This window comes from Heterocephalus glaber, unplaced genomic scaffold, assembly GCF_053883595.1.
Source record: "Heterocephalus glaber isolate CG9 unplaced genomic scaffold, H.glaber_assembly_v1.0 deba00001497, whole genome shotgun sequence".
NCBI classification, from domain to species: Eukaryota; Metazoa; Chordata; class Mammalia; order Rodentia; family Bathyergidae; genus Heterocephalus; species Heterocephalus glaber.
This window is the reverse complement of record NW_028258320.1, coordinates 30546033-30560182: the sequence shown is the minus strand read 5'-3', so window position 1 is coordinate 30560182 and position 14150 is coordinate 30546033.

Below are 14150 nucleotides of genomic sequence, written 5' to 3'. Positions count from 1 at the left end.
ACTCCATGGCAGAGCAGTTGTGCTTCTGGGATCATTTTAGCAACCAGACTTAGGAGACACTAATACGTTTTAACATAATGCTATTCTATTTAGCATTATATATATTTATAAATGAATACAAGGGAGGAGATACAGAAGGTACAATAGCTTCATCTATAAAGTTTACTAGCTACCAAATCAAAATGATTTTCTTTCCTTTCAGGTTTATCATCTGTTTATAGCTTACCCAGAAAAGAGTCAAGAAAGGTACCTATGATCTTGACACATAGATGATAAGTCCTTGATCTCACCTATCTTTTATGCCGTCTTAGCCATGAGACCTTAGCCATGGGACTCATGCAAACAAAACCATTCAAACTCCCCACCCAGTTGGATCTCCACACAGAAATTGAGGCAGACACAATACAGCCAATTTATCTTAACTTGCTTGTTTACAGAGAAACAGTACTAGGAAGACTGATGTCACTTTCAGACAGGCTTGATTTAACAAAATGTTGATGTTACTTTTTGTTACTTAGTCTTTGCTTATAATATTCAATAGAGGACTCTCTTTCTGCATTAATTCTCATGGCTTTTTAGTGAATCTAGAACATAGGATTTCTCCTTTGGAAATATTGTATTACCTCCTTCACCAAATTTATAAATGCATTCTCTAATCCTTACTGTGATGTTATTTGGAGATGGGGCCTTTGGAGAATAATTTAGGTTTATATTTGGTCAGTAGGGTGGGAACTTATGATTGGATTAGTGCTCATATAGCAAGAAGAAAAGGCATCAGGACTCTCTCTGCCTCTCATGTGAAGAGATAGTGAGCATAAATTGAAAACCCAATAAGTGCTCACCACATCTTGATCATTTGTGTGCCTTAAATGCCCAGATCTTGATCGTTCATGTCCCCTGAATCATATACGTCCCAGCATACAGAGCCATGAGGTGAATAGATGCCTGTTGTTTAAGCACCCTAAAGTGATTAAGAAACATATTTTTTATGTACACAATTGAGTCATTGCTAAACTCCTGAGTATAGCCACTTCACCAGGATTCTGTGAACCTTCTTGCAAACACTGTCGACAAAGACAACAGTAAGATAGGTTGATTACACATTGTATATATCTACTCAATTCACATGAGGCTCCATTGTCCCATCAAACTTTTCTTCTAAAAAAACTAAGTTCATAAGAACATTATTAAAAATTTAAAACACTGAATTCTGGAATTATACCAAGTAGAAAGCTCTTCTCAGTGATGGTACTCATATAACTGTGTGTATAGGTTACACAGTTGTGCAATTGATCTTGATTATAAACACTTGCATATACAATGAGACTATCATAACCCATCTTCAAGGAAATATTAATAGTAATCCAGAATATACATATTAAATGCCAGAATATCAATAGTCTCCTAATAACTTGGGAGAGAAATTAGAAACATCTTAGGAGGAAGTACCTTTTAAAATATTTCATTTCACATTTGTTTATTTATTTATTTATTTATTTATTTATTTTCCAGTGCTGGAGATTGAACCAGGGTCTTGGCAATGCTAGCCAAGCTCTACCCTAGCCAGAAACATATTTCAGTAAAGGTCAGTCACTCTATCAAAGTTAGTTATATACACTATTTGAGCAAATATGGTTTTAAAATATTCTGTGTATTAGAAATATCATATGGTGATATACTGAGACCCATCCTACTTTTTTTTTCCTTTCTGGTACAGGGAATTGAACTCAGGGCCTCGCACTAGCCAGGCAGGTGCTGTGCCCCTGAGCTACATCCCCAGCCTCAACTTACTTTTAATTAATTACTGTTATGCATTCTTTTACCCTGGGTCCTTCTTTATTCTAGCCATTAGCTGATTTTACTCAATTTCAGGTGTCATAAGAATAATATGATTTAAGAGGAAGGAGAAAGTTTCAATTTAATATAGAAAATAAGTTTTTAAGTGTAAACATTATCTAGGGAGTTTTTATATTTTTCTAAAGCACCAGTTGAGATAACATGCAATATAATAGTATAGCTTTTAAAATAACAAGTTGTGTATTTTCATACTTCCATTTACCTTTCACTTTCTTTTTTTCCTGCTTCCCTAATAACACTGTGAACTCTTTCCTCTCAGTATTTTGTCAAGCTTATTACTATTCTTACTGTAAGTTGTAAATAAATTCCTCTTGATAAATGATTTTATTTTATAACAATTGAAGCCTAAACAAGGAGCATTTCAAACGTGCACTATCAGTTAATTTTTCCCAATTTCATCTATATCTGTGAATTATTATACACTATGGCATTTATGAGATTGTCTTTTCTATCTACAAAATCAAAATGACAATAACAACAATGACAAAAGAAACTATTACAGATTGTTTTCTACTAATCATTTGATAGATTTTGGATTATTTACAGCAAATTCACCTAATTGAAAGCTACAAAATATTCATAGTAGAATATTAGTTCATATACACTAAAGTTTCTAGGAATTGATATTTCTTAAAATAAAGTCACATAACTAATCTTTGTTCTGTCAAAATCAAGTGTTATTGACTTGTCCACAGGGAATGTCAGAGAATTATCCATTGTAAGAAGAGAATGGGGGAGAGGTAAATAAATAAAGTATACATAATCCCCAGCAAAGCCAATGATAAAAACCCCAAATAAACAGATATTTACAATTGATAAATAAACCTGGAAAAAGAAAGTAACTTCAGGACTTTTCTGACTGGGTAGAAAGGGAACCATTCAGACTGAATGCAGGTAGAATTTTAATCAATTTTTTGAAGATAAGCTTATAAATGACAGGGATGACAAGAGAAACCTAAAAAAATGGAGTAATATAACCTATGTAAAACTGAAATTTTTATTATTATTTTTCTAATACACTGAAAGGTTTCTTTTCTGCCAAGAATTCATGATAATAGGGATATTTTAATTAATGTGGTTCATTTGCATAATGTTTTTTGCTCATTTGTCCATATTACCTCAATGAATCCTGACTATTTATTTCTTGTCATTGACCATGGGAGTGAGAATACTACTGTTATGTTTGTTTGTTTTTAAACAGGGATTTCCTGAATAGAAGGACTAAACAAAAATATCTAGGACATTTCTAAAAACCTAGTTTGCAAGAATGCCAATAAAATATCTGATGAAATAATTTTTTGTTACTTTCAGATGGCCTAGGAGTGCTTCCTGAATCATTTGTAAAACTAAAATGACAGTTTTCAACCCTCTGAGTATCTTCCATTTGCTTTAATATGTCTCCAGCATCCTGCCTAGAAAGATCTTGTATACTCTGAAGTCATTGTTGTATAAAAGTTCTCAGTATTTGATATTCAGTTTGACTCTTGAGAGAGATTGCTTCAACTTCTGTAACTCCACTAATCTAGCTCATCTCCCTACTTATTGCAGTTCTAGCATCATTTGTCAACAAATTCTGTCAGTAGAATTGATTATTGAATCTCCCATTCATTTCTAAAAATTTGGCCTCATATAGAAAGAGACAACTGATAAATCTGAAAATTACTTGAATATTTTTGGAAAATAAGAGTTTTATTCTTAGTTTTAACAACATTATTTTTAAAGTCACAATCAACAAATAAGTTAACAATATTTTAAAGTGTAACCATCTCATTACATTAGCAATACATTTACAACTTGTAAACAAATTTATTTTTGGTGATTTTAAAAGTACCTCTTGGCAGTGTGATAAATATTTAAATTAGCAGAAGTCCAGTCTAAATTTCAGACATAGCTTCATATGCTAGAAATAGACTTCTAGAAAAGAAAATGAACTAGATTTTTAACGATTTTCTATTTGAATGATCATACTTCAAAATAGCCAGTGCTTATTTATGAAATTAGATCTTCCTCCTATTGTCATCATTGTCTACACTTTGATTAAATTCTGAGTTTGAATTTGCTTTACTCTGACCAGCAGCTGCTGTTTTCTGAAAGGCTCATTGCTGCAGGATAACTTCGCACTGCCATTTCTCCACCAGTATTTTATCTCACAAACTGAAGAGAAAGTGTTCTTTAAAGTAAAATATTGTGCTTTTATCTCAGCTCGAGAACTATCCCTGTCCATGTTACAGTTTTGTAGAACTGCAGTCATACAATTATTTTTCCACCACAAATAGATTTCATTTATATCCAAGATTCCTGTTATACTTTCCTTTAAGTTTTTTTCCTTTTACATATTGTAATTAATTATTTTATGCTAATACACATGTAACAGTTATAAGTAAGCATACAAAGTGAACAATAATTGCTGTTGTATAGTTTATTTTTCTAGCAAGATGTTATTTTATACTTTTCTTAGGAAGCTGACATATAGTCAAGGGAAAATAAAGTTTCTTGTGAAATTTTGTAGGAAACTTTTAGCTTCAGTGCCTAAAGTTGTACAAAGCCAGCCAGTTTCCTTTGAGTTAATTTGTCAAAAGACAATTATCCCAATGGCAAAGTTATCAAAAAGACAATTTTCAGAATGAAGTTTGCATCATTCTTCCAAGTGAAATCTTTCCCTGTTCAGATTCTGTTAGATTTAACTCATGGACATGGTGGAGAAACAAACAGAAAAAAAAAAACTTTTTAGAATTATTTTCCATCTTAAATGCAAATTAGATAACTAAAATATCTTAGAAATCCCAGGAACTGTTAATATTATAAAATCTAATTGAAATTGATATGTTTTGTATGTGACCTAAAAAAAGCATGGATAGCTAATTGGTCTTTCAGAAAAAAGTGTCTAATCAGTGAGTTGAATTTTGTTTGGAATGGACTTGACAAATGAAAATAGGTAAAACCTGAGTTGCAATGAATTATGAGGCAAAGATGACAAACTGGTATAACAGGTTAGTGATAAGATGAAAATAGAGTGAACTGGAAATTTCAGGATTATTAAAAATAAATGATGAGTTAAATTAAGTAGAATTTCAATATAATATCCATCTTCAACCAGGTTTCCTCTCACTTCTGGGAAAGATGTGTTTTCTTGGTAACAAGTGGAGGACTTAAGTAGTGATAATGTTTCCTAAGAAGATCAAGGACAGGGATGTTGAAGTCATCCTAAAGTAGGTGAGGACTATGAAGTAATTGACATCAGATAATGGTATTGTAGATGCAATTCAGTGTTAAACCAAGCCTACACTGATTCAAAAGCAAAGAAGGATGTTTAAAGGTTTTTCTTTTCTTTCACCTCCAGTTAGGTTTACAGAAATCCAGAGTTAGCCTAGGTTTTAAAAGTTACTTAAGACATCAGCTGTACTTCAGAATTCCCCAGCCACCCACAGTTCTGTTCATGTGGCTATGAATTTGGGGTTTCTTATGATTCTTTTAAGTTTGCTAATTTATTAAAATGACTGTAACAACTCAGAAATGCACTATATCTGCAATTAGAGTTTTATCATTAATAGACAAAATCAAGAAGAGTATTCAAATGAAAAGAGAAGGTGAGGTATAGAAATGCTGAGATGGGTGGATATTTACTTCAGTAGTTCCGCTGCCTGCCTCACAAGCACAAGGACCAGAGTTTGATCCCTGGTACCAAAAAAAATAAAAATAAAAAAGAAATGCAGAGATTCCCTGGCCTCTCCTCCTGGAATCAGGGCTTACTATCCACCCACAATGGCAGTTTACCTAACAGGAAGATCCAGTAAATTTCAGTATTCAATTTTAAGAGAGTTTCACTCTGTTATTGATTCATTGACTTCTCTGCCACATGGCTTAGGACAATCTTCATTTCCCTGCACTTCTTGAACATGAATGTGGCTCAAAGTTCAACCTTCTAAACTTGTAGTTGTCTTTCTAGTGATCAGCCTCAACCCAGAAGATATCTAGGAACCCACAATGAGTTGATACTTTGATATTACAAAGACATTTTTATTATTTGAGAAACCCCAAGGATTTTAGAAGTTCCATTTTAGGAAGCCTAGACAAAGAACAAGAACAACTTACATTTGTTTCTCAGCTAGGTCACATTTTCTGCAAACTTTCCAAAGCCTTATTCTACTGGATAACTTGTCAAAAACTTGGGAACAATTAGGAGTAACCAAAGACAATTTAACTGTATTAGCTAGCAATCTTCATTGTAGCATTATAAGTATTTTATTCTATTTTTCAGGTAAGAAAATTAAAGCATTGGAAGGTTAGAAATTTTCTCCAGGTCTACACTGATTAAGAATCAGCATCTGTGTTGGAAGCCAGTCCTATCTAGGCCTAAATCCTAGATAGATCAAAAACTAAAGTTGGTATGGTCTATCACATTTATAATCTTAAATATGAGGCTGTTTTATGGTTTACCATACAAAGCTGAAAACAAATATATATATATATATATATATATATATATATATATATATGTCAAAAATTTCTCCCCCTCAAACAAACCACATCCATTAGAGATATAGTGTATATCTGCTTTTGTTATTTTACACATTTCCATATTCAACAATTGTCTGTTCTCCAATACCAATATATTGTCCTATGTATCCTGTAGACATATATTCTGCACTTTAAGATGGGTTCCATTCAAGTACTTCATTTTCTGAGGGAACATGTGTAATTATCTAATGACTGTAACCCTCTGCATGATGGGAAGGCTGTTTTGACATCTAGAAAATGTTCTTTAGCTTTTTTGTTGCTACAGAACACTTAAAGGTACTTAGTGACTAATGTTAGTGTACTTAAATTTGGAGCACAATGGCCCAGGAAGAAAGGCACTTATGTAAGTTACATCTATGTCAGGGAGCTGGAAGACTCTGAGAAAAGTACATTTGAAACATATGTTACTTTCGGATATTTTCTCAGACATTTCTAAAGTGAGCTTCTACTAAAACTTTCCATTTTCTAGAATAGTTAAATGTCTGCATGTTTCAAAACTGCCAGACATTTCAAGACAATAATCTGAAGTGTCACAAAGGTGCTATATGTTTTGAGCCATGAAAACACATTCTAACCTTAGAGGTTCAGCTTAAGGTTATTATTGATTTCTGGTCTTACAATAATAAGTGCTTTTGAACAAAAAATAATATATGACTTATTCTTTCTTCTTTTTCCAAAAAGATAATGCAAATTCAAGTTAATATCTATTATTTAATGATGATCAAAACATTGACCTATATTTATACAGATGCTCTTTGCCTTATGATGGGGTTAAATCCAGATAATCCTCAAAGACATTGAAAATATTACAAGTCAAAAATAAATTTTGTTCACCTAACCTGAATGCCATAGCTTAGCAACTCAGAGCAGTGTATAGTATGGGCTGTTTATCCTAACAATCATATGATTGACTAAGAGTTACCAAAAATCATGGGAGCATTTCATACAATATTGCCAACTCTGAAAAAAATTGAAAATTCAAATATTGAAATATGATTTCTACAGAATGTCCATAACTTTTAAACTATTACAAAGTGTAAAAAAAAACTCATAAGTGAATTTATCTCATAAGAAATTGAGAACCATCTACATTTTCTGTATCAAAATGAGAACTTGATAATCCTTGTAGCAGTGCTCACTGTGTGGATGGAGATTGGAAGTATCAGAATTATGGGAAAAGTACAAATTCTTAGCATCCACCCCAGACTGAGTAAGCATCGCTAAGGTTAGAGCCCAGAAATTTGAGATTTCTGGAGATGATTCTGATGCTTACTGAAGTTTGAGCATTATTGCTTTAACTTATTCTTTGAGATAAATCCATGGCAATACTGAAGACACCATGTAAACTATAAACCTATCTGGGGCAATTATTTGTAACCTTATCAATCATGAACACAATTATTCTAACACTACTAAACAGAAGGAATGTTTCTTATAATCACTATTATCTCACAAACACCTATGATGGAGCTCGAGTATTCCTATGGTGAATGGTGATAAGAAAAGGTCCATAGAGTAAAGGAAAACCACTTGTCAGGGGCATAACCTAAGCACCGTTTTAGAAATGCTGAATAAAAAGGTGGAAAATGTCAGGATGAGAAGATGTACTGGTTCAGATCTAAAATGTCCCCGAAGAGCTTCATGTTCAGAAATGGAGTTGTTGAAGTATGACTGAAACATGAGGGTACTGGAGGTGCTATAAGGAGGTAGGGTCTTGTTAGAAAATGCAGGTCACTGAGGGAGTGATCTGGAAGCATATATTTTCCTCCCTGTCTCCTCCCTTCATTATCTGCTTCCTGGTTGACATAGATGGAGCATAATTTCTCTGCCATGCCACATTGCTATAATATTATGACCTTGGAGGCAGCCAACCATGGACTAAATCCTCTAAAACATGAGCCAAATATACCTCTCCTCCTGTAAGTTGTGGGTGTCAAATCTTTTTTCTCATCAATAGAAAAGTATCTAATTGAGAAAATTAACACTGATAGCAAGAGCATTACTAGGATTACACCTTACAATGTGATTCTGAAATCTTTGGAACTGGTTGGCAGGTCAGAATTGGAAAGTTTTGAAGATATCAATTAGAGAAATCTTAGAATTTTGTAAGCAAGATTGCTGGGTGATTCTTGTCCAAGTACAGACAGACTACTGATAGAAATTCAGTAAACGAAAAGCTCATGAGGTTTCAGATGAGAATGAGAACAATATTAGAAACTGGACTAGAAGCCATGTGTGTTACACTCTGGCAACAGTCTTTTTACATTTTGCCCATGCCCTGAAACTGCAGGAGACTGCACTTAAGGAAGGTGTACTAATCAATTTGAGGAAGGAAATTTCAAGGCAGATCAACATTCCAGCTGTTGTATGACACTGCAGGCTGCTTTTACCAATATCTATAGCAAGAAGCAGGTGAAAGGACAGAGCTAAATGATTTGAAATGTTTGCTGTTTCATAAAAAAGGAAGCTCCTATAAAATTAAACCCACTAAGACCATTGTTGCTGAAAAGATTAGCATTAAGGAGAAGCCAAGTACTTTGCATCAGGAAAGTAGAAAAAGATCATTTGAAGACATCTCAGCAGTTGGCCAGACCCAACCATTCACAGATGGAAGGCTGCAAGTGAATAAAGCTGTCATTTGAGAACAGAGTTCCTGAGCTCTCTACTCAAGAAGGGCCACCTAAAGAATTTGGTTGCATGAAGTTTATTTCACTGTTCTAAGCCATGTAGGCACTCAAAGACCAGAGGGCACTAGAGCTGTGGTCCAAGGAGCCCTGGGTACTCTTCAACTTCTTATCATTCAGATGATGCTAGTTTTTTAGGCATGCAGAATACAAAAATTATAGTGTCATGGAGGCTTCTGCTCAAATTTCAGATATGGACCTGAGAAAGCAGTGTGAGAAGTTATGAAAACAAAGCCTGTTATGTCAAGTGAGCCAGGAAATCACCAAACACTGGGACAAAGACTAAAAGGAGTTTATTCATGCATGTGGACTCCACCTTCTAGGAGAAGTGAAGCCCAGAAGCAGGGGACAGCACAGCTTTTATAGGTAACTCAAACAAAGAAGTTCAGGGAGAGGCCAATATGTCTTTCAGCCAGCTGTGAAATATCTTTCACAACCCAGTTTTTTCAACCCACCTATCTTGTCAAGATAGGACATTCTGTGGCTACAGGGTTTGGTGATTACAGGGAGGCACTAGACACCATCTGTTCCCGGGGAGTGATAAAGCATGTTTACAGAAGAGTGAGCAGTCAGAAAAACAGTTATTTTGTGGGGGAATTCCAGCACTCTATAAGGGGAGGGGTATGAGGGGGGTTTATTTACAGGCCAAGATGGTGTTTCTTAGGTTCACTTTGGTCTCACATTACCCACTAGTTTTTGTACAAAATCAAACCTTTGATTTATCTCTGTCAATTTTTCAGATAAGGGTTTATACATTTGATTCAGCAGCATAATATTCAAATTTAATAATCTATGAATCGCTGAGAGCATCCCATACAGTAAGGTAGGCATTGTATGCCACAACATGATAACAACAAACATATGATTACAATTATGACTACAAGAAAAAGCTGTTTTAACCATTGTATATTATGCAACCATTGAGTTAACCATTGAAACAAATCCCATCCTAATTTTTTATTATGTATTTTTTATAACAGGTTATTATTTTTTTAACCATTTTAATCTTAGACATTTTGTAGTACAATTTTTATATATAGCACATTGTGTATTCTTTAACATAATTATCTGAAGTGTATATAACTTAATAGCATTTTTTGGTTTAGAATAAGAGGGAGTCCCCCAATTGTAACTATCTTTATACATAAGATTTTTTCCTGGGATGTCTTTAAACACAGTATAAGGTTGTATCAGACTCAAGGGAGTGCACACTGGGATGAGACAACTCCCTATTACATAATGTAAATTTATATCTACATTTAAACAGAACTCAGACAAATTAAGTGATTGTGTCAGCTGATTCCAAACATTACCAGTATGGTCCAATTGTTTTGGGGGTAATATTGCCAGCGTTCCAGAAAATATTAACAAGAAGGGGATGTATTTCCAACCCATCCCAGTCTTAACTTTTTGTCACCTGGTTGACTGATGACCCTCCATTTGTCCTCCGGGGTGTCCTCAGGAGCTGCTTTGATGTGGCAGTGATGTATCCACGGTGTTTTTTCTGTAATCTTTATGGCAGATGGCATCGTTAAAATCACCTGGAAAGGTCCCTCCCAATGTGGCTCCAGAGCCTTAAATGAATGTCTCTCTATCAGCACCAGATCTCCAGGCTGAAATTTATGGCAGGTGACATCAGATTGAGGGGCCGGCCTGGCCTCCTGAGCTCAATTTTGTAGTTCCTGTTGGATTACCTGGAGGGCTTTTAAAGAATTTAACAAAGTATGATTTTTACATTCTGATACATTTTCCAAATTTACCCTGGGGAGTAAGGGAGGTGGTCTCCCGAACATGATTTCATAAGAAGTTAACTTTTTTATATAAGGAGCGCACCTAGCCTGCAAGAGGGCCAGTGGCAGGTCTGGTCAGCTTTTTTCAGTTTTTAAAACAAACTTAGTTAATGTTTTTTAAGGTCCAATTCATCCTTTCCACTTGCCCTGAACTTTGTGGCCGATAGGCACAATGAAGTTTCCAATCAATGTTAAGGGTCTTGGCCACCAATTAAGATAATTTAGCCATGAAGGCCTGGCCATTGTCAGACCCCAGAGTATGGGGGAGGCCAAATCGGGGGATGAGCTCCTGTAACAACATTTTGCTGACTATTGTAGCTGTCTCTCCTTTAGTAGGGAAGGCTTTTACCCATCCAGAGTAAGTATCTACCCAAACCAACAGGTACCCATATCTGCTGATGGGCTTGACTTCAGTAAAATCCATTTTCCAAAATTTCCCAGGGGGCTCACCTCGGTGTCAGGTTCCCTCAGCTCTGGGTATTGTCTTGGCATTTACCTGGGTGCATGTCTGGCACCAAGTGCAGACATCCTGGACCATGGCAGCCAGCTTAGGAGTTAAGAACCTGGAACTTATCAATTATCTGAGTTTCTTTTTTCTTAGGTGAGAAAACTGATGTATTTGTTGAATTAGCTGTCAGCCAAGAGCCTGAGGCAAGCAGACTCAGCCATTGGGATGACTCCACCATCCATTTTTATCTTTTATAACTCCCATCCGGGCATTTTGTTTTTCTTTTTCTGATGAGTAATGTGGCTTAGTCGGCAGCTCAGAAAAACTTTTAAGGAGCAGGGTGGGGGCCATCCTCACTGATTTTCTGGCAGCCAGTTAAGCAGCTAGATTGGCCTTTTGATTTTTTATGGCCTCCAGTGTGTCGGGCCCCTGGTGTCCCTTGTAATGTATTATAGCCATTGATTTAGGCTTTCATATGGCTTCTAGTAAAGCTAGGATCTCATGTTTATTTTTGATGTCCTTTCCTCCTGATGTGAGTAGGCCCTGTTGTTTATATGTCTCTCCATGAACATGTACAGTTGCAAAGGCATACCTACTCTCCATATAGATATTAACAACCTTTCCCTCACCCAGGTTTAAGGCTTGAGTGATGGCTATCAACTCTGCTCGTTGGGCTGAAGTTTCATGGCCTAGGGCAGTGGCCCATCTCATTACCCCCTGGTCATCTACCACTGCTGCCCCCGTCTACCTGACTCCTTATTTGATGAAGCTGCTCCCATCTGTGAAGAATGTCTCCTCAGGGTCCTCTAGGGGCACATCCTGCAAATCAGGCCTGGTCTTGGCTATGTCCTGGAGGGTCTTCTGGCAGTCATGTAGCAGAGTTGTTGGGTCTGAGGCTGGCAGCAGGGTCGCTCCCGTATCAACCAGGAAGTTGGTTGGTGTGTCCCCAATTTTTAATTTTACCATGGGCTCATGGGGCTCAATTTGAACCAGGCCTGACTTTTTTTATTTTATATCTTTAAAGGTCAGAACCTCCTGGGCCTTTTTCTGGTTTTGTCCCTCTTTTTTTTTCTTGAGGGGGCTCTCATTTTTCCAATGTCCAGTCTGTTTGTAATAGGCACATTGGTCCCTTGTGAGCTTAGGCTGTAGGGGTTTCTCTGGCTTAGGTCTCCTGGTCTGTTTACTTGTCTCATAGTTTTTGAGAGCAGCAATAGTAACTTTTCCTAGCCACTTGGTGACTGCCTCTTCTGGGGAGTCCCAGTTGTCAAAAACCTTTTGTGCTATACTCAGGAGTTTGGACCTGTTCTTTCCCTCAAATCCTTCCAATCTCTGAAGTTTTTTTTAATATCTGGGGCCAACTGAGACACAAAAGCCAGATTTATCATGGCTGCATATTCTGGAGCATCAGGATTAGTAGGTGTATAGACCTGATATGCCTCTAGAAGGCACTCCAGGAAAGCTGCAGGGGACTCTGTCTTATCCTGTTTTACCTCACTCACCTTGGTCAAATTAGTCAGCTTCCTAGCCACTTGGCAGAGTCCCTGTAAAAACTGCTGATGGTAACTGGCCAGGTCTCTCCTACCTGCATCGGTGCTGGGGTCCCAGTCCAGTTGGTGGGTCAGCACCTTGGCCTCTGCTCATTGCAGATAAACCAGAGTGCCAGGACTGAGGTCTGGGTTTGGTCCCAGAGCTGCCTTAACAGCCTCTTGAAAAATCTGGTCCTGCTCCTCCATGGTGAAGAAGGTGTGGAGCAGCTGCTGGCAGTCATCCCAGGTAGGCTGATGAGTATGGAAAACAGATTCTAGGAGGTGAATCAAGGCCTGATGTTTTTCTGAAAAAGGAGGAACTTGATTTTTCCAATTATAAAGGTCACTAGTAGTAAAGGGAATGCACACAAATCCACCACCTGGCTTGACCTGTTTTAAAGGAAGGACTGTGGACATTACCGACTAGTTGTCTCTTGTGACTCATAAGCTTGTCCTGATCAAGTATGAAGGGGGAACAGGGGGTCAGATGGTGTGCTTACAGCAGAGGGATTAGTGGAATCCAAAGGGGAATCAGGGTCTTCTTCAGGTTTTTTATCCTGGGCCTGATATGGGGGCAGACAAGGTCAGAAGTTGTCCTCATCCTACAGAGCCTGGAAAACCTTATGTTTTAAAAGAGGCTTAGCAACAAACACATCCACCATCTCCCAGGAACTCTGTCAGTGGAGGAAGTGATGACGGACCTTATTTTCACTAAACCTAGATGACTGGGTGACTCTTGGACAGGCAAGGAAGGAGGGGGGATCCTCCACCAGGTCCATCTACACATCAATATAAGGGAACTGATCAGGGTGGAAGGGCTCTCCCTTTCCTGTAACTCGATTCTAAACCTGTCGGGTAGTCTGAATGTTAAAACTTTTCACACTTGGCCATCCCACCCCAAAGGACAGCCACTCTAATTGATACAGGGTCCAGAGTTTTCTTTTTGAGAGCTTGATGCCAAATTCATCTGCTTTCTGTGGGGTATAAATTTGAGAGAAATGTTATAAAACACATTTAAGGGAGCTGGAGGGGGTAGATTGTCCAGCTCCCATGGCTCACTGTATAACAAAACTGAAAGCAAAAAGCACACAGAGCAAGCTGACAACAAACAACAGATACACAGATATTTAGACAGACTATAGCCTTCTCTACCAAAGGGATAAACTGACTGAGGGAGTTCCTGCCATCACAGCAAAGTCCTGGGCATGGGAATTAGTGTCACATCTGACTTCCCTTTCACCCTCTGTAGGATCCACTGACTGAGAATCATGAGATTCTTATCTGACCTCTGGAGGTTTTTCAGATAAACTCCCTTTAGGATGGCTGG